This window comes from Hetaerina americana, unplaced genomic scaffold (genome assembly GCF_022747635.1).
Source record: "Hetaerina americana unplaced genomic scaffold, ioHetAmer1.1.p SCAF_9, whole genome shotgun sequence".
NCBI lineage: Eukaryota > Metazoa > Arthropoda > Insecta > Odonata > Calopterygidae > Hetaerina > Hetaerina americana.
In genome coordinates this window covers 50,153,759-50,175,900 of record NW_027287538.1, presented here as the reverse complement: position 1 = coordinate 50,175,900, position 22,142 = coordinate 50,153,759, and the positions used below count along the sequence as shown (strand labels likewise).

Below are 22,142 nucleotides of genomic sequence, written 5' to 3'. Positions count from 1 at the left end.
CATTAAAAAGAGAAATATATATTTTCATTTGATTCTAAGAAATGAGGAAGAAGGAGGGATAAATAGTTGTTGGTTTAGGTTGAAGGTTGAAGGGATGTTACATATTCATTTGCATGTCAGAATTATTTTCAGTAGTTATGTCTTCTGCACGAGACATGATTTCATCTGTCAGTGCGCTGTGAATGCCAGGTGCGAAAACATCCCCTGCCACACACTTTCCCGGTAGCTTTCAGGGTATAATGTAATTTTAGATATTGTATAAGTGGGAGTGGGATACAGATGAATGGGGATGGATTACTTCTGAATGATTTTGGTGAGCTGCGTAGATCGGGACCACGGGAAGAAACTATTCGTTGACCGCCGATTGGCTGCGGCCCGTATTTTAACTTAAAATTGTTCGGGACATGCAACTTTAATCTCTTCTCTCCAAATTTTAAATTTGGAGATGTAGTTTTTTAAGGGAAGACTCTTTGCTGATTTGGATATTCTTTGATTTTAATGTAAAAGTTGCGGTCAATTTGTTCCACATAAACGGCCTTTCAATCTTGAAATTAAATCTTAAATATACCATATTTAAGCAATTAAATGATTTTTTCCGTCATTTTTTCAATGATATGTTTTATAATGCCGTCTTATGAAAATATAAACGGTTCGGATTAGGTTTTTTTGGAAGTAAATTGGTGATCTTATACGTATTTAGCAGGGCTATGAAATGGAACGGAAGGGACAAAATCTGGTTCAGAGCTATTTTCATTTCTATTGCACAGATAGTAGAAACACTTCAATTCGAAATTTATATTTATTGACGACCATAGATTCAAAACTGTGCGGCATCAACTTGTCATGCCCTCCTCACAATTTTATCTACGTAGTTTTGAGGTTAATGGGCAGGTTTTAAATAGTTGAAGAAGCTATCAATCATTGTATTTCAATCCGAGGAATAGTTTTCGTCATTTTCCCAAGACAATTTCCATTCCATGTCTCTTTATGCGTTCCTTCATCGTTCAATGTGTATGAGTCTTCCATAAGGTTTCACCGGAGAATAGTATTCCGGTTCCGTTAATAACATAGCGGAAGATTCCACATATTGCTCGCGATGATGAAGATGAGTCACACAATTACCCTAACATGAGGCTGTCGTTATTATGTACCAATACATCTCGTACATCAGCATCTATCGAAGCGTAAGTACTGAGACATAAAACTGTTTTTCCGAAATCATTTTTCCATTGTGTACATTTACTTACGCTGAAAAATGTCAAGGGCTTTTGTATTTTTTCTCCAGGTGCCACAGAAGATGAGGCCGACGATTCGCACGCTCAGATCTGCATTATGATGTTGATCTTTGGACAAAGGAAATTTTGAGTGATATTGAAACAAGAATGCCACGGAGAAAATTAATTAGCCCAACAGCTAATGTGAGAAAGGAAAAATCGCGACACAAAGAACGCTCTCCTCAGTCGGCATAAGAAAATGGACATCAATTCACAAAAAAAAAGTTCCCATGCCGGGAATCGAACCCGGGCATTCTGGGTGAAAGCCAGATATCCTAGCCACTAGACCACATGGGAGAACTGTACGAAACTAATGCAAACACAGTTCTCATATATTTGACAAAGGACGAAGGGGATATAATCCATTATTATTGTGAGAGTGTGTTACATTTCACCTTCCTATCACGGCAATCCTCTCCACCATCCTCCGATTCAGGCTTATTCGGATATCACACAGCGTCTTCCCCTACAATATTTAAAACATCCGTCCTCATTTTCTCTCCCATTCGTCGTAATTCCTCTATCCTTCCGTATTCCCTCCCAATTGTTTCTTCTAATCCTCTATCTATATCTTCACGACCGAAGATTTACACCAATGCCATTAACTATTGATAACGATATTCGCCGAAACCGTTCATTTTTATAACCAAATTTTATTGAATGAAAATAATTGTTCAAACTTTCGCCCTTAGAGCTTTGTTACCGACTAATACCTTGATGGATGTTCTATTTACAATATAAATTACCCTGTGCAACATGATCTAGGATAATGACAAATTATTTAGATGTTTCCAATTGGAATCCAAACAGTTTCGAGGGCTGAACTGTAAGTGCGAAATTTCTATTGGTCATTGAGGATGGGTGAAACAGAATAATGTGAAGAGCTAAAAATATGTCCTTCCCAGTGGAAGGGAACGAGGTGCATGTGTGTTGCATCCGCTTGTGAAAGAGACAAAGGAGGGATGGGGGAGGGAGTGGGTGGCAGGGGGGAGGGGAAGCAAAGCGGAGCAAAATACTTCCGGTCTACGTTTCCCTTGTTTGCGGGAGTGGTAGAATGGGGCGGGAGGAATCGCCGTGAATGAAGGAGGTCGGAACCGGAATAGTCGGAGATAAGAATTGGAAATACTGATGTTACTACGGGATAAAAAAACCCACAAGCCTACCTCAATCACGAATTTCTACTGATATGTGACCTCGTTAAGATGTTTATTTTTGTAGTAATAATATGGAAAAATATCTGTGTGCATCTTCGTCAATCGTGCTATCTCATTTCGAGCAACGTGAACGAGAGTTGATAGAATCATCAGTGCGAAGCTGATGGGATTGATGGCGATCATTCAAAATGTGGATGAAAACAGAACTCCTTCATGCCAACATACTGTTTTGATAAAACCTACAGCATTAAGGAAGTGACAAAATAAAAATTCAAATATGTTCGGTGGCAAAAATATTCCTTAGAAGACTTTGTCAGAGATGTTGACGTTGGTATGATATGAACCCTACCTTCAAATCATGGCGTGTTGAAGGATACTGGAGAGTTCGGTACTGCACATTCTAATCTAAGTATCCAAATACCATGAGAGATCTCTCGCTACCCGTGGAAGGATTCGTTAAGCATTTCACTTTATTATGATCACCTAATTTGCGATGTAAGACTCAGAATTAGGACCTATGTTATGAAATTCATTTCACTTAATTATCTATCTGGTTGGTCTAATTTTCCGTAATAGGCACGGTGTGGCGTCCCGATAATTTTCTTGGATACAGGAGTAAGCTAAGAAGTAGTGTGCACTTTTAAAGTCTTAGTCTTGTGAAGAAGAGGCTGAAGGGATTCGAATTTATCCACTTTTACCTTTTCTACGAATATTTTTTCACTGAGTTTGCCCACCGTACGTCTAATGACTAATTTGCTTCAGAGCGGACCTTTAGGTCGACGTTGTTGGCTTTCCTGATGACTCGTGGTTTAATTTTTTAAATATTCAATTGTTCCCTGCTCAACTTTGTGGAAATTCATATTAATTAAATGAAGAATACAATGTATCTTTCCACTGTCCTTTATTCACGTAGATGACGCTTGAGCGTTAAAACTAGCTGTAGGTGAATAAAGAACAATGGAAAGATACATTGTATTCTTCATTTATTAAGTTTTTTTTTAATTTGAACCGCACCCAAGTAAAATTAAATTCAGAAATTTCTTCGTTTAACAATTTTTCCTGAATGATATAACAGATTTTAGGTCATGTCCACCAAACTTCCTTACTCCTGCGAGTATAGCTAAGATCACGAGGAACAGATTAAAACCTTTTGCTTACCCACCACGCTAGAGCAATGTAATGTAGCTTTATGTCTCCAAAACAACTAACTTATGTGAACTCCGGAATACAGGGTCGCACCCAAAAGTGGTAGGACTGATTTTTTTAAAAGAATTTTATTGACGATATACTTATATCGACTTAATGATCTTCAAAGTATGCGTACACACTTAGTATAACGTTGCTCCCATTCCCCGTACGCCCGCTGGAAATTTTCTCTGAGGATGCCGTTGATGACCCTCGTCGAAGCCGCTTGAACGGCCTTTATCGAGTCAAAACGTCGTCCCTTGAGCTGTCTTCTTGTGTTGGGGGAAGAAGAAGAAGTCCGGTGGTGCTAGATCGGGAGAATAGGGCGGGTGCGGCAACGTGGCAACGCCGTATTTGGCCAGGAGCTTTCTGACGACGAGCATGGCAGAATTTTCGGCACCATCTTGGCGTACACCTTGCGCATGGCCAAACCATGTGAAATAATGCGTTGGACGTTGGATGCAGACAGACCCAACTGGTCTGCAATTTCTTCACTGGTTAAGCGTCGGTCTGTGTTCAGCAGTGTCCTCACTCTGTCCACATTCGTGTCGGTTCTTGCCGTCGACGGCCGTCCGGAGCGATGGTCGTCTTCAACGAACTCCCTACCCTCTTTAAACAACTTATGCCACTCAAATACTGTGGAACGGCTTAAGACAGTGTCCTTATAAGCCTGCTTGATCATATCGAGGGTCTCAGTTGCCGTCTTCCCGAGTTTCGCACAAAACTTCACGGAATAACGTTGCTCTAAATTCAGATTCATTTTGTTTTTCGACGCGGACAAAAAACTTGCTTCACTAAAAACGATGTCCTCACTCAACGACAGCCCGCAGGCGACTGAGGTTTGTGTCGGTCTGTTGCTAAGAGCCCCCTCCACCTTACCCAGCCAGGCAGACCCCCCTCCACCGCTCCGTTCGCGCCAGAGAAAATCAGTCCTACCACTTTTGGGTGCGACCCTGTATTTTACCCACGCATAAAATGGATCGCATTATGAGATTTTCTATCGCTGGAAATCCAAATGTCACGGTAAACTCTTGCACAAAAATAGGAAAAAGTCAATTTCAGGCACTATTTTTTGGCAAGCTGATCGATAAAAACGCTATGTTACGGAACACACCATTTTACTCAGATATTTTGAGATAGTGAACTCCTTTTCAGGAACAGATTATTATAATGCAGATTCACAGGTGTAGGTGTAGAACATAGGCGCGAGAGGTTTGTTACTCTCCTTCCGTCAACCTCACACTTATCTCCGAGTAACGGTGACTTACAACATTGAATTTTGAAGCAGGCGGTTAGCTGTCATGTACATCTGCAGGGCAGCCCGCACACCGAGCCAAGGTGTATGGCAGGGGATGATTCCACTCCAGGCATGCAACGTTAAAAATTAATTTTTGCTTAAACGATAGCGACCAATAAAATTGCAAAAAGTTCCAAATAATGGAGGTTAATGTAATCAAAGCTAGACTCACTACAGTATCTAATCACAAAATACTTCTCTACGCAGCTGACACGAGCTGCTAGAAGCAAGAGCAAGCTAATGATGTTTAGATAAAACCATGACAACATTCTAAGCAAATTAGATCGTAAAAATATGATATGTTCCTTCGTAACGCGGGTGGCTTGCTGTTATTCTGATAATTTATCGTTCGTTTTATATCCAATCTTACATCTCTCGGATCGGGCGTTGAAAAAGAAGGAATGTTATAAAAATGAGTCAATTGCGGATGCATGAATAATATGGACAAAATATGTACACTATCATTACTAATTATTTTCCTCTCACCTGCGATCATATCTATTTCGTTCTCTAATCGTACGAGAAAAAAACGACATTTTATATCTATCAGTTCTACTATCTATTTGCCTCTTTGAAAACGTGATCTGATCTATCATAGTTTTCCTATGATAGATCAGAGTAGTTAGTTTCCTATCATAGTTTATCATGCGCGTGGTCTACAATACTCCTTTGTCATCCTCAAATAATTGACTAGCCTAATTTTATCAGTAAACGTAACATATATTTCAACCTACGGACAACTAGGGACTCCGTCAAAATTTCTCCGATAGTGTCGCGAAACTGCTACGTTGTTCATGATAACTTGGGAAAAACTTAGCTGCTCTTCGCTGCACTTGATCTAGGGAACCTTACACCTTGCGCATCGACTACCAATGATTCTATGCAATCAGGAGTTTCACTAAATAACTTTGCAGTTTCCACATAAAATAAATCAGTTATTTTATGTGGAAACTGCAAAGTTATTTAGTGAAACTCCTGTTCGCAGTGGATTTCCACAAAGTCTCGGCCTCAACCATTAATCGATTCTATGCAATAGTCAGAGCAAAAAATCAGCCCAATTAGACAAGGAATGAATTTTAAAGAAAGAAAATGCTTTGAATAAATTGCAAGTTTTGATGCGTTTTAAAGTTCTTGACAGAGTTCAGTTTTTAACAGACTTTTAGTTGACGTTAAATTTTTGAGTACAGAAACGCAACTTATCGGATGATGAAATATAATATTTAATATACCTCGGAGCTCGCTCTGTAATTACAAACATTGCCCTGTAGCTGTAGACGAAGAAATGTGAGAGTCGCGTTAAAATCACTAAATGTCAAATTCTAGCGTTCAATTTACAAATGTTGTCACACTAGATGATCCAATTATGAAATGTACCTAAATCACATTGTCATTTATACATGAATTTCCACTTCTATATCTGACTTGGTCCATGTTACTCAGTAAACAACCGGTACACTCAGTAAACACACCTGGCATGCAACGTAAAAAATTTAGATTTCCTTAATTGTTAATTACAATATGTAAAAGTAAAATAATTCAAATAATGTAGCTCACAATAACTACAGGTAAAAGCAGAATGGTATATAAGTGAAGTGAGTCAACACTTCTTGACGCATTTAAGACGAACTGTCCTTAATAAGGAGTGCAACTACTACGTTAGATGATATACGTAATGGCAACATATTAGGTTACTTGGATTGAAAAAAGAAAAACGCTTTTCCCCCCCTACCAAGGTCGGCTACAGTTATTCTGATCACTTACTCTTTGTGAGAAAAATGACGTCCTAAATATATCTGTTCCACACTTTATATCTCTTCATTTTACTGAGATGACCTCTCCCACCGTAGTGCGATAGGGATAATAATGCATTTTTCAGCATCAGTAATAAAGATACCTCCTTTTAATCAATTCGAGAGGTTTATTATTTGTAATTTAACCATATCGAATTCAATCTCGAATTTAAGTTATCAATCCTTGACCTTATAGGTGCCGGATTTGAACATTTACAGCATTGATAAATTTTTTTTAAATATGAGTTTTATTTTGTCGTCTTATGAAAAAATAAGCGTTTCGGATTTGATTTTTTGGAAGTAAATGAAGGACCAAATAATGTTAGCGGTCCTAGAAAACTGAGCTCGAGCTGTTCAGGTGTATCCTCCTTTCGGAAGTGTGGAAAACATATTATTTGGAGATATTTCAATTGCTTTGTGCTTAAATATTGGCGCTCGAAATTTTACAATTTTATAAATGGCGCTTTAAAGTAAATGAATGGCCTGTGCTCGAATAGTTTAAGAATCCATCAATCATGAACTTTCAATCCGAGGAATAGCTTTTGTCAGCTCTCCATGTTAATTCCTGTTCTTTGCCTGTCTATGCATTCCTCCGTCCTTGATCTGTCTCCCATCGCGCATCACCTTCGAATAGTATTTAGGTTCCGTTAGTGGTATAGCGGAAGAGTTCACACTTCAGTCTCAGTCAGTAAACTGAGTCACTCGTTTGCCCTTAAATGGGACTGTCGTTATGATTTACATTACTGCCTTCGTTAGCTGGGATGTATGACTAAATGTTTAAATAAAAATATGTATAAAAAATACCAAATTCAATTCTCATAAGTAAAGAACCATGGCGATTTTTTCGGCGAGTTACTGAAACATAAAAATGTTCTTCGTAGAAATCATTGAACTTTCCTTTTCGGTACGAATTTCGTTGAAACATTTCGTTACTTGAAGATAATACGGCAAATAAAAAATCGAAAGAAAAATCTCCTCAGCTGGAACAAGAAAGCCGATACCAATTGAGGATAAAAAATGTTCCCATGCCGGGAATCAAACCCGGGCCTTCTGGGTGAAGGCCAGATATCCTAACCACTAGACCACATGGGAGACTGAATGTGGGTAGAATGGATAAATGATAATTTTGTGGTTTCCATTAAATCAACGCCTGTATGATACCTACTCATCAGGAAAGGATGAAGGCTTCCCTCACGTATTATTTTGATCAATAATCGGGAAGATTAAATTTTCTCAAAATCATAAAATAATAATAGTTCTTAAGTTTATACAGGCAATCTTTTATACCGGTACTCTTTTTTTAATTGAAATTTTTACAAACTGGTCATAGTCGCCCGAACGGAGGATGTTATTCCAATAACAGCCTCCAATAATTCAGGATTCCATTATTCTTCATCCATAATTCTTCTGGTGGTAGCTCTCTAGGGACATAAGAGCATAAATAAAATCTAGGATTTTCAGTGTCAATTTTTATGAAAGTAAGACTGAAATGATCTTTTTTACGTATCATCATCATTCGATGAAGTGTCAATAGGACTGCAAGTGTTGAAAAATTTATCAAAATGACATTTACTCTACATCTCGTAGCAAACCTCTATAACGAGGGGTAGAGGTAGAATTAAGGAACGGTGGGGCGGCAACTCATAAGGCCTGACGGCGAGAACTTCTGTACTTGGAATCGATGGAGTTTTATAGGTGGGGTGATATCACCGCGCGGCTGTTGCACCTCTGCTCACCTGCCTGCGTCGTTGGGAGTATGAGGGGTGGTCGACTGGACGGTCCCGCGGGTGGGTCTCCACTCTTCCCCTCAGGGGGAACCTGGCGTGACGGCGGATTGAAGTCTGGGTGCGGGGGAGGGAAAATAATGAGTGGCGGGGGTGGGAGAGCTTAATTCGGCCGGGCAGGTGTATGCCAAACGCAACACAGGCACACTCCCCCGTCTGACTCCCCCGCTCTCCGACCGTTATGACTTGTTTTCATGACTACTACAATCGTCCACACGATAGGATTGTCGTCCATCAAATACCTACGTTCCAACTAGCAGACAGCAGCAACCCGGTTGTCTGCCGCCAGGGATTCCCGGTAGTCTGCCGCCCTGGCGGCAGACTACCGGGAATCTTATAACAATGAATACAGAAATGAAATAGACACATCCGAATCATTTTTGCAATGGCATAGCATAAAATGCAAAACTGCACAATCGCAGGACAAAAGGTGCAGTTGGTAATGAAATTCACGCAGGAACTTTAAAAAAATTGTTTCATCTAAAGATCAGTTATGGCAAGGGTAATTAAATGTTTCAACTCATTAGCACAAGATAAAAAAATGAAAGGAAATCTTTGCGAATGAGAATATGATGAGAGACAATAAAAATTTGTTTGTTAATTTTGTTTTGACTATTTTGTATCGCTATCTATTACATATTTTTTAGTATCTATCTATTTATTCTTTCCACCCATTCTCCGATTCAACTATGCTGACTAATTGGCATTAAGACGTAGCAGTCACCAACATTCTACGCCTATTAGTCTAGCAAAAAATCAACGAATGATAGTTATTGACGTAAGTTTTGTACGACTGCCCGCTTAGAACCTGACTCCTATGAATATTTCAACTTTCTATGCATTGATAAACATTTGTTAAATGAAAAAATAAAATAATATACCCAATCATTCAGTCATTATTTTTAAACTTAATTGCAATTAACTTGTCAAAATCGCCTTAATGCCGGAAGATAATTTCATACCAGCTGGATAGAGTTACTGACATTCCTTCAGCCAATGTCCGACCTTTTCGGGGCGTCTGTCACTAGCAAATGAAGAAAATATTTCCCGTAGTTGATGAAGTGACAAGTTGATTAATGGAGTTCAACATAAAAGAATGCAAAAGCGACTCGTAGGTATCTTTGTCGTTACTCCCTGTTTTAAGACATATGTTCTCCAATCAATAGATAGGACATTGAAATCTCCACCGATTTTGTATTGGAAGAAAAAACTTTTGATTTATTGATCTAGGTCTAGTATTGAATTCTCTTTGTCATCCGGCGGCCTGTAAAATGAGCCTACATACATTATTTTGGATTCAGGACTTTTAATTGAACAGCAAATGCTTTCCAAACCGTTACCCGAAATTATCTCAACCCTGCAGACGCAAGAAATTTTAACTATATTCTTGATTCTATTTGCTCGTCGTTTCAATAAACGGAAAAAGATTTTGGTAAAATTTCACCGTCGGCGATGTCAGTGGATAACCAGCTTTCTGTTCCAATAATTATAACTACATCTGTGCTTGGAATAAGGTGATGATACTGTGCGACTTTGCATTATAAACTTCGGCAATTGACTACCAATACAGATACTGTTTCCTTTACACTGCGGTCGTTTGAATTTTTAATTAGGATGGTTTTCTTATTACTAATGAATCCCTCATAAAATTTTCCGTCTGATGCTATCTGATTCATATTAAGTGAACTATTGTATGTATTTCTAGTACTGACCCTCAATTCATTTAAAGCTAAATAATTTAGCAAAGACTTTCGAGACCCCACTGTTTGACCTACATTTTATTCTAAAAAAAAGCCCTGCAGGGCTCGAATATCATACCCGCTACACACCTGGCGCCTCAGATGTGCGCTGAACCCTAGAACGGTTCAGGGGGTCTCTGCATGAATTGATAGCCGGCTGAAGGTCGACGAAGGACGCCCCGATATCCCTGCAGAACTCTAAACCAGAAGTCCCATGGTCAACCCTCGGGGGACAAGGTTGCCGCATCGCGAGCAACGAATCAATCTCCTCGACACCACCCACCTGCTTCACTTCAGAGTTCAATTATTTGCGGGAATGCAGAACCTCTTCAGATCCGCGGTCCACGGCATCGAATCCGCAAATTCTCTTGATTGAGTTCCTAATGAAAGGCGATTTGTACTTCACTCGGATAAAAATTTCTACGAGTAATTATTTGACTAGGCATTTAGTAGTTGGAAGAGCATACATTTCAAACGTAATTATAGGACAAGTTCAGAGTTTGATTCCTTCAGATTCAGTTTCCCATTCAGGCATGCAAAAAAATAGGGAAAAAAAACTGGTCAAAGTAGCCTCAACGCCAATGGATATATTTATGAGCAGCTTCACAGCTGCGTTGGGTTAGCACGAGGTCACCCAGCCGCCCCCGAATCGGCTGGTATGTTCCTCAATGGAGTATTGGCAGATTAGCCTGTTTCACTCGCCGCAAGGGCGCAAGGATATCCGCACCGTCCCGGGCACGAAGACGGGCGTTAATGATGGTGTGAAGCATCGGACCAGCTGATTACAAGTCATACGGCTACGACGACATATACCCCTCTTGCAAGGATTGAAAGTGTTCGTGAGAACTAAGACTGTGTGACTAAATTCCGTCTTTACTTTCGTCATTTATGTCAATTTATATTAATGATCCACTTTCTTGATGTTTTCATCGAGAAATGGTCAGAAGAAATCTTCCAAAGTCATCTCAGTACGGCTAGGAAATGACGTCTACATTCTTTCGCAGTACTTAAGAACTAATTAGGGCTCAGATATATCAAACGCGCAAAGGAACGCTGGAATTTGCGAATCTGCGCTTTTTCAGATAGTGTTATCTCTATCTGAAAGTTAGTACTTTAATATCGTCACCCAATTTTGACTGGAAGTGTACTTCCACTCCAACTCTGCCCAAATTTTAGGAACAAAAACAAACAAAAAATAAAAGAAAGTGCTTTGTTCTCGAAAAACTGTCCCAGTTTAAATTTATACCCTTTGAGTAAATTAAAAATTCGATAAATTTGAATTGATTTAACGTCCCCGAGTTTTTGCATTAAATTAATCCGACACAATTTAACACGCATTAAAATTATTTCCCCTTCATCTGACCATATCAATAATTTATCCATTCGGTTAAAACTCCTCACAAGTGATAATACGTACGACGCATTGGAATCTACGCCTGCGGTGCAGATATCCTCTCTAAGGGGAATAAAAGGAGAGGGAAATTGATAAGGTAAGTCGTGAAAGTAAGAAAGATATGTCTCCTCCCAAGCATTTCCATATATTCCCTTAAATTCCACATGCAACACGCAAGATATTTGACCAAGGTTAATATATAACGAGAATTATTGAGCAATTAGAGAAGAAAAATTAGAAAGACAGAATAAGGGCATGTGAGAGAGAAGGGGGAAGGGGCAGAAATCAGTAATAGATAAACGAGCATGTATCTCAACGCGAGTAATAGTTTTATGCAAGGCGACCGACAGCTGAAGCCTTTTTCGCTATTATGGATGGATGGGAAAGGAGGAAGGGGTGGAGAGAAACCTGGCGTCGGCATTGGCCTTTTCTAAACGAAAGGCGACAAGGGGTCCGCAGTTTAACGTCCCATCCGACGGATGGTGTACTCACTCAAAAGTGCCCCCCAAAAAGCACCTCAAGTAGGGATCAGGATACCACTGAAAAATATCTTCCGCCGGGATTCGAGCCCGGGCTCTTTGGGTGGGAAGCCAGCACGTTAGTTACCGCACCAAGCTATCCCTCTCAACTCGAACGCTTGACGGAGACTATTTCCTTAAACATTAAGGGTTCCATATCTCCCGGTGTGCCTCAATAATTTTCCTTTAGCCTCTTATTCTGGATCATCATACCGATTTAGTACTGTGCTAAAATTATTCCCTTGGTTCTGTTATTAATTCCAGTGACTTGTCATTACCTAAATATTTATCACGCGTGATTTTGATGGGCTTGAGGCTCTACTTTGCGAAAATTAGCATTAGTGTATTTTTAGGAATTAAGACTAGTGCCCTGGCATTCTCCGCCAAACATACTATATGTTTTCCAATAGTAATGTGACTCTCTCTGGCCAATTTCTTTCGCAAAATATTTTCCCATCTTTCCGATCTTCAAGACAGCAATGTTTACATCGCAGGTGAGGTTCAAGGCAGATCGACCATGGTTGGATCAATAGCCGCAGTTGGCTTCTTCGAACGTTCCCATCACTGACATTATTGGGGTGACTACTAGCACCACGGCAGGAATGTTAGCAATGGAAACGGGGACTCGGACACGAGAGCCGCAGGGGGTTTTGGGAATTGGCCTCCGCGAAGCAATTGCGCCAAGAATTGGGGGAAAATAGGTAAATGGAGAGGGGAAGGGATGAGGAGGGGAGGCGGGGAGGGAGGACGCAAGATGGCAAAGTGGGTTGGGGGTCACTTAAGTCCTGGCCACGCTTCGAGAAATTCACGCAAGCCTCCTGGAAGGAGTCTCCTCTTCGAGGGGCCGGGAATGCAATTGGGTCGGAAGAATAAGTCAAATACACTAGGGTGTCCCAAAATATGTTTCGCAGAGCACTGGTATTCCGCTGAACTTGAATATATGTTCCGCGACAATTTGGAAAGATTTTATACACTGCAATACATTTAAAGGTCGGCTACTATCTACTCCAAGTAATAAATATTTGTGTAGACGTAGAAATTGCTGTAAATCATTTCATACTCGTAATATCTGTTGGCATGTTGCATGATCGGGGTTCGATAACCCCCTTTCCATGCGGTTTTTGGTAGATCGCGGTCTGCCAGGTGCATGAGGAAATAGAGGGAATATACAGGATGTACGCAGAATTTGCGTACATCCTGTATATTCCCTCAAAAGATGTACCTGTATGCAGAATGGCCGGTGACTTACCACCCCCTGCCACACGTCCTTGCGAGGTATTTTGTGGATGTAGATAAATGAGAATTAATTTTTAATTTCCTGCTTAATGCATGCGTGCGCGCGTGTGAATATTTTTAGCAAAAGTGGTGCCGTGTAAATAATACTTGTCCCCGCTTCCAATGTACGGACCTTCGTACCATCCACTCGCCCGTTCCCACGAGTTGTAAGTTATTTTGTAACTTAGTGCTGCTCTCTCTAGGCTGCTGGTGGTACTACTAAGAAACCGACATATTCTTGGATATTTTAGTAGTAATAAAGAGAACTTTCCATGTTTGTACATTTGGAAAGGTCTTCAAAATGAAATCACAGCTCTCCTCTACTCTTCATCAAAAGACCGTCCTCAGTATCAGTTCATAACTTCGGGAGGGAATGGTCTGCGGAAAATTTCATAAGTAATTCCGTGTTGTTTTTTCTTACTTTAAAATTTAGTTGGCTTTGCACTGATTTTTTTTGTTTATAAGTGTGTCCTTATCACAGAATTTAAATATTATTTCAAAACTACCCATGGATTTTTGGTTAAAAACTGGAACTTGAAAAAAAGGAAGGCCAAGTAATTAGCCAAGAAAATAGGACGGTCAGAGAAGAAATGAAACAATGAAGTTGTAAATGTGGTGCCTGAGGAGAGGAACTTACTCATAAAAACCAAAATAGACAGAAAGATTGGGTGGAGGAAGTACAGAAAAGTAGTGGGGCGTTGAAATTCATGATACAAGGCAGAATATTAAGTAAGCGGGGAAGAGGAAGGAAGAGAGAAGATTTTGAAGGATGTCATGAAGGGAGGTGGTAAGTAGTCATGAAGAAATGAAGAATGAAATAATGCTGAGTAAAGTGGCGGAAGTTGGCTTGTCACGTAGCTGCCATGAAAATAGTCGCATGGGTTGGTCCAAAATCCTCCTTTCCTGGGTAAAATACCTCGAATGAATGAATACAAATATTGGTTTAAGACATTCCTCAAATGTAAGTTGCTTTTCGCACCCAAATTTCTTCTTTTCACATCATTTTCTAAAAGATAAATCCTGTGAATAAATTATCATTAGCCTAATTATGGGTTCAATAGTTCTGAGTAAATCCCGGAAACTGCTCTATTAGCAGTGTTAATTTATTGTTAAAAAAAAACAATTTTATCGTACGTGACCACAACTTTCTGCGTGCCGTGAATGCCTAGTGTGGATACACCCTCTGCCAAACACCTTGCAGGTGGTTTGTAGATAACCATATACCTGTAGATATTGCTGAATCTAGTTTTCAAAATGTTGGGCTAAAAATATACCTTTTTTAATATTTGTTCGTCTCTCAAAGAGTGCATTCCAGATTTTGGTTCACATGTACACCGTAATAGTTTTGGCGGTCAGCGCAATTTCATTTATAATTGAAATAAAGTAATTTTTATGAGCACGGTATTTCAACGAAAAATTGATCAAAACATATCGTGCCGAAAACCAACTCAAGTTTCAACACTGAAGTACACTGCATGTGTGACGAAAATCATGGAACGTAAGGAAGAAAATTGCTGTTTTATAAATATTTTTCTAAACCTGTGTTGTAACTATGTGTTGCGCGCGTGTTCGCCGAGGGAATGAATGAAAGTATTTCGTGCGTCTTGCCTTGTGTGTTGCGAAAGGCGCGTGTCAATCTTTCTCCGCTTCGCCGTGTTCATTTTCCCCACTCTCACATTCTCAACGGGAGTTTCCAACCAAAAAAAACAAAGGAATCGCAACCGACGCTTCAAACTCTTTCCGTGCGGACAGCAAGGGGAAAATCATTAAAAAACTATTAAGCACGTGTTCGCAAAAGTGGAGAAAGCCTCACTTTCACTTGCAAAGAAACATTAACGCATTGTTTACTCAAGGATCTTGGCAACCAAAATCTGAATTTAAGAAAAACAAAAATACTTACGAAAGGAAGGCACGTCTATCCCCATTATTATAACTATTTTTCTGACTTCAATCACGAATAATGTTTTCTTTTGACTGTTTAAGGCAACTACGACAATATTCAAAGTCATACGCAGGGGTGACTTACTTTCTGGTCTTACCCACCTCTTGGTTCGTGACAGGGGTTAATGCTTTCAAAAACACAATAATATTTTCGAGAATTTTCCTTTGTATGCCCGAAGAGTGAGGCAGTTTTCAGAAACATATCTCAAGTTAAAAAAATAGTTTTTCATTCGTGGAAGACTCTGATAAAGGAAAGCACTCCCGAGTCTTTCGTTTCCTGGAGAGTATCGCTCGTAGTAACACAATCTATCTGAAATATTCGGAGGCCTGAGATAGAGACGCGAAGATATCACTTGAAATTAAATTTGAAACAGTAGATCAACTGCTGTCAATAGTTTTTAGTGTGTGTGACAAATTATCCTAAGAATTGATCGCCACTTAAATACGTATACAATTATTATTAGAGCCGATAATATTCGATCGAACACAATATACATCAACTGCTATAAATTTTTACATCGACGAAGACCTTGCAAGAATACTTAGTTCTATTATGATTTCTTCAATTTTGAGCGTCCATTGCTAACTGAGACAAGATATCACATGTCACACAGAATGCATCCATATCTACATTAATACTCCTCGATCAACCAACAAAATACGTGGAAGTGGGTGCAAGCACCAGGTGGGACGGTTAAAAGATAAGGGATGATATTGCAGAGGGAGGGAAAAGAGAAAAAACATTTACCAAAACACTTCAACGTACAAATCAATGCATGTGCATGCTGAAGTAAGACTTTTTTTTAACAAGTCATTTTTACCCAATAAAACAGTTGTAGTAGTACGAATGACGAGAATGGATTAATAATGTATGTGTGTAGATATATATATATATATATATATATATATATATATATATATATATATATATATACATATATATATATATATATACTATGTATACTATGTATATATCCCGCTCTTAAAAAACACCTTTGAGGACAGAAATTCAAGTCAGACGAGGAAGTGCAAGAAGCAGCCGTCAGTTGGCTTCGCGACGCGGCGGGAGAAAGGTACGACGCCGGTATTGAAAGGCTGCTTACAAGGATGCGAAAAGTGATTGATTGTCAAGGCGACTATTTAGAAAAATAGCTAAATGCTCAACCTTTCCAACGATGCACGCTAAGTTTAGAATAAATTTGATTTTTCATGAAAAAAATAGCGGAATTTACTTCTCGATTCGCCCTCGTATACCTAGCCTGTATATATATATATATATATATATATATATATATATATATATATATATATATATATATATGAAAAAATACACCTCTTTATATGAAAAAAACATCATTTAGATCTAGCTACGGAATTACGACATTTGAGGAATCATGGTTTTGTGTGGAATTGTATTCTAACTTTCGAATTGTAATTCCAGTCCAAATTTCTCTAAACGCATTTTACACTGTTTACCTGTGTTTCATCAAAACTAAGTTACCGCAATATATTATTTAATGGTGCATGATATCTTCATCAATCTAGCTGCTGCTCTTTGCTACCCCATATCAAATTAAGAAATCAAATGCTCCTACTAAGGGATTCATAAACTGAGAGTATTTATGAGAGATCTATCAATTGAATAACGTGTAAATCAAGTTTTTATCACATCGTCCCATTTACTTGTGAATGCTTGGATTAATTCATTAATTTATATATTTTAGAATTACGTTGCAATTAGGCGATTTTCCAGGTGGCAACGATCAAGTTTGGTCAAAGATAACTCTTAAAACGAAAATTACATACATACACGCACTATAAAACAGAAAGAAGACAAAATATTCTTACATAGAATGACACTTCCACATCAAATACAAAATGTCGTACACATCACATACAAACAATATTTTAATAACTACAATGAAGTTTATTACCCAGTGGCTGCTTTACATTTATACTTAAAACTTCTAAAATTGGATGGAAAGGGCTCAAACAAATCTCCAGGCAGCTGGTTCCAATCAGTTATAGTTCTATTTAAAAAAGAGTATTTTTTCTTATTTGTTTTATGCGTCCTTATTTTTATTTTGAAACTACGGTCGTTTTTCCCAATTTTCCGTAAGCATTACCTAAAATTTTGGTGCAAATTTGCCAAAGAGACGCCTCATAAGGTTTATATAAGTAACTAATTAATTGCATGCTAAATTGTTAATTCACTTTTATGGACCATATGGATTAAGAGAGAAATAAATTAATGCATATTTCCAATATTTTATGGTACTAATACAAACCAGTTGATTACAAATGATGATAGCATGTTAAATTCCATTTCTATGTTCCAACAGTTTTCGGTTAAGCGGGATGTTAGATCTTTGGTGCTTCCATTTCGAATTTCCCGAATAATGACGTCTCGTAGGCACCATAATGACTGCCATGCATATTTATATGCATGCATATATATACAATCGATGCAGAATAGAGTTGAGATTGAATAGTACTTGAACAAATTGGAGAAATATGAGTGTTATCATTGCCCACTGTTCCTGATGAATAAGATCTTTGTGGCTTTCCATAGGTTGAAGATTGATGCGTTTCACTACAATTTCATTCCCATATGCAAAGTGACCAAGCAAGCATAAGATTTATATAGAAAAGGAAGAAAGGGAGGGCCAGGGCTGGCGAGGCCAGGGAGGTGGAGGCACGAGAGGAGGGAGAAGCATGCGCTTTCGAGACTGTCGTATTGCGTGTAGCTATCGTATTAGCTCCGTTTTTCATTGGTGACTGATAATTAGGCAGTATTTATCTTTTATGCTTGGTGTGGAAGCAAACCCTGCCCTACATCCTTGGCGTTGGTTTGCAAATTATCATGTAAATGTACAGACCTCAGAACCCGTTAATTTTATTGTTCACAGTTTACTTATCGAGCGAGATAGGCAAGATAGTCCGGGAAAATGGAACAATGCATTCGTTGGCGATAGAAGCATTGGTAAACGTAAAGTTACAAATGACAGGCATACTACGTAAATGCGTAGATGAAGGTTTTAATTAAGCATAACACTTCCGAAACCTGGTATGAGACTTTGGCGATATGGACACGGAGCAGGACTCAAATAATAAGCAAATTAATCAGTGGAAAAGTGCAAATTTGTTTTTCGCATAATGACGAACTTCCACTACATCTCGCCTGAATCTGTTGAATGTATCTTGTATGTCTCGGGGGTATTGCGTGGGTGTAAAAATAATAAATGCCTAAGTCTTATTATTAATGGGTATGTCAAAAACCTCCATCCCACACACCCCCTTTATTGCTCGCATAATATGAGGAAATTGCACACAGCAAAATCAATAATCGAGTTTGAAGCAATGAAATACCTGGGCGTCGGTCTCTCTAACATCGGACCGAAAATGTGGTAAGCACATTAGGAAAACCTAAAGAGCTAGAGTAAATTGGGTAGATGGATGATATATTAATGGATGCATTGCAGAAAATAGGAGAAGATACAAGGGACAGGCGACTTATCCGCAACCGATAGTGAGTCGGGATGAGAAGTGTTCGGGAGAGGGGTGAGATAGGGGTGTTCATTATGCTTCTCAAAGTACATGTGGAGGAATTTGCTTAACAGGCATGAGAAGAACTGAAGATAGGAATGAAAATCGGTGGAACATTCATAAAATCAGTTAGGTTAGGCGATGATCAAGGTTTAGTTAGTCAGCCAGCTAAGGGGATTGCGAGCATTGCTGAGTTCGTTGGAAAACCAGTGCGTTTGGTATAGGATGAGATTAAAAGCAAATAGAACAAAGTTTATGCGAATAACAGAAGGAAATATCACGCATGAAAATTCAGGCTTTCCGGAAATAAATTGTAGGGAAGATCATTAACCAACAATTACCAAAGGTGGCCCATCACCCACTGTCATTCTCCCTCAAAAAGGCTTCCAAAGTATGACGTAGAAACCATTATAGTAACCTTAATAAGTTTTCCCTTAATATGCTTCGTCACGCTTAGTGACGTCCACTCTAAGCATGGTGTCGTAACAAGGTCCAAGAGCGTCACCATGGCTACGAGATCTAAAAGGAATATGACCCTCATCCCGCAGGTATGCATGAAGGCATGAGATGTACGAAGTGCAATTCTCCTGTAGATAAGCTTAAATTGATCAAATTTTCAGATCACCACAGTGTAGACAACGACATCATAGCACTACTCACAATAAGCTGCACCAACTCTCTGCTGTTACTTGAGCATCCATGCTCTGCCCAAGGACACATACTTCAAGGAGAGTAGTAATGTTTTGCCAGGGAAAATTTCCTCGGCTAACTTGGCAGTTGATGGAAATCGCTAAGTCCCAAATGTTTCAATAGGGAAGATTTATTCCTATAATCCCATGCTTGGACTTTTGTATACTCTTCTACTTCAAATCCGAAGATGCCTAATTGAGCTATTACATTCCATTAGATTGATGAGTATTTATTATTGGGAAGCAAGACACTACGACTTAATAATATGACTTAACTGCAGATGCGATAAAAACTTTCGTAGTAGTATTTAGGGGAGGCGACCGACAGCTGAGGTCATTTGCGCCATAGGGGATGGATAGGAAAGGATGAAGGGTGGCGAGAAACCCGGCGAAAGGCGCCCAGGGGTCCGCAGCTTAACGTCCCACCCGACGGACGGCGTACTCACTCAAAGTGCCCTCCACAAAGCATTTCAAGTATGGATCGAGATAGCTCTGAAAAATATTCAAAACACCGGGATTTGAACTCGCTCTGGGTGGGAAGCCAGTACGATAGCCACCGCACCATCTCGATCCCCTAAAGCCATGTCGCTCACTGATTGAAGGGATAGATAACTGGTATGTGGAATTGAACAATTGGAAATGTGTGCTATCAATTTTTTAATAGTGTTTCATCATCATGGGTTATCAATCCGCTTCTAGGAACTTGTTTCCTGCAGCAACTCCCCGAGATAATATTCCGTTCTTCCTCTTACTTATCAATATTTTTGTTCCCTTAGCTTCGTCCACAGGTATTTTCCATTGCCTGTCTCTCTTAGTTCATCCTTGGCCATCCTATGTAAATCCTCTCTTTATCTCTTTCAATTACGGTCTTCAGTGAAACGGCGAGCATCAGAATGCGTCAATTAAAGGGTTGCTCAGGTTTGATTTTTCAAATTATTTTCCACCATTCGACGAAAGCTTGACGAGTGCTTAAATTTGTCAGCCGTGATGTCTCAATTATTACATCCTTGTCCATTTAAGATGCATGTAAATTTTCAAATATTAGGTAATAAGTGACTTAATTAGAACCACAATTATAAATATCCTAACGCCTTAAAACCTATTATCCACACATTGGCTAGTAAACAATACTTATATCAGGGTGGCTCGTAAAAAATATGGATCCTAGGACTACGACGACCGAAATACGATAATCTTGTGTGTGTGTGGAGGGATCCTCCAAGGCCAGAAGAATGTTTACAACGACGTCGCCCTCGCTCTTTCTCACGTGCGAGCACTAACGTGCAGCACAGTGCACGCCCAAGCGAGGTCCCACCAGGGCGCCGGAGGTCTCTCCCTCCCCCGCCCCCTCCCCCGCCCTCTCCTTCCCCCCTATCGCCATCTCAACTTTCCCCCCTGCCGCCTCGGCACAGGAAGTGACGACACACACACCCACGACAACGGGCACCGGCCGTGACGTAAGCGGTTGCTGAAACGGGGAAACGGGATGAAAATTTTACGCCGAGTGCGCCAAGAGGGCAATGGGTTAGATGATGTGGTTTTGGAGGGGGAGAGCGGAAGACTACGCGTGCTTGTCGTGCGTCCCTAACGTCCACAATCCCCTCACCCCTTCTCCCCATGCATACATGTATTTCAAACCTACGAGTGGACACGGACGGGCATGGAAGTCGCAGGAAGTACGGACGAGACGGAAAGAGAATCGGTCCAAAAATGTCACTGTGTTAACAATATTACTGAACCATTTCGAGTCGATTATAATTGCACAACGTCTAAATAATTTTCTCGACGAAAACAAATGCCTGAAATTGATGGTAGGTTTGGAAAATTTCCAAAGTAATAATTAAGGTTATCTTAATTTTCGAGGCAAAATAATGGTCATGTGTCTCTCACTCTCTCTTGAATTAAACACACATTACAATTTTACGAACGACAAGGACAATCAAAAGCACCCAGGCCCTAGGTGGAGGAAGAAGACCCACCAGGATGGGAATCGAACCCGCGACCACCGGGTCGAAAGGAGAGGACGCTACTTCGCTACGACCAGCCCCAAAATGGAAAATAAGAAGTAAAAAACACTCTAATATTCCAAACTATTTAAACAGAAAGAACTTGTCCGCCTCCGGCGCCAAGTCCTTATCACCCACAGGTTACAATGCTATTGTATAAAATTTCATCATGGTAAGCTTTCAGTGATTATGAGATTGCTTCGATACTGGTCGCGTTCTCTCCATGACAAAGTATGGATCATTTCACCTTTTCATCAAAACATTTAATTTAGCAAGCCATTCATTATCTAGAAATTCCCAAGATAAACATCTTGGGTATCACCTCACTCTTTACGAGAAGTTAGTTCCATTAAATCACGCGGCTTTCTGTTCCACGAAGTTCACTGTGCCTCAAAGTCACAGCAACAATCGATCTCTCTTTTTATGACGTTCATATTTATCAGAAAATGTCAGCTGAATTACTTCATCGTTGGTTGTCTCAGTAATATGTTCATTACCTGACACCGAATTTTTAAATGTATGATTATCGATTAACTGACATTTCTATCGCT

At 39.6% G+C, this 22,142-nt stretch overlaps 2 non-coding genes across 2 annotated transcripts; both read right to left on the bottom strand.

Annotated features, from left to right (window-relative positions):
• Window positions 1-1,499: 1,499 nt before the first annotated feature.
• TRNAE-UUC (transfer RNA glutamic acid (anticodon UUC)) lies at window positions 1,500-1,571 on the bottom strand. Its single transcript has one exon. It is a non-coding gene; the product is annotated as a tRNA-Glu (tRNA).
• A 6,149-nt stretch (window positions 1,572-7,720) lies between these two features.
• On the bottom strand, window positions 7,721-7,792 carry TRNAE-UUC (transfer RNA glutamic acid (anticodon UUC)). The gene has a single exon. It is a non-coding gene; the product is annotated as a tRNA-Glu (tRNA).
• Window positions 7,793-22,142: the final 14,350 nt, after the last annotated feature.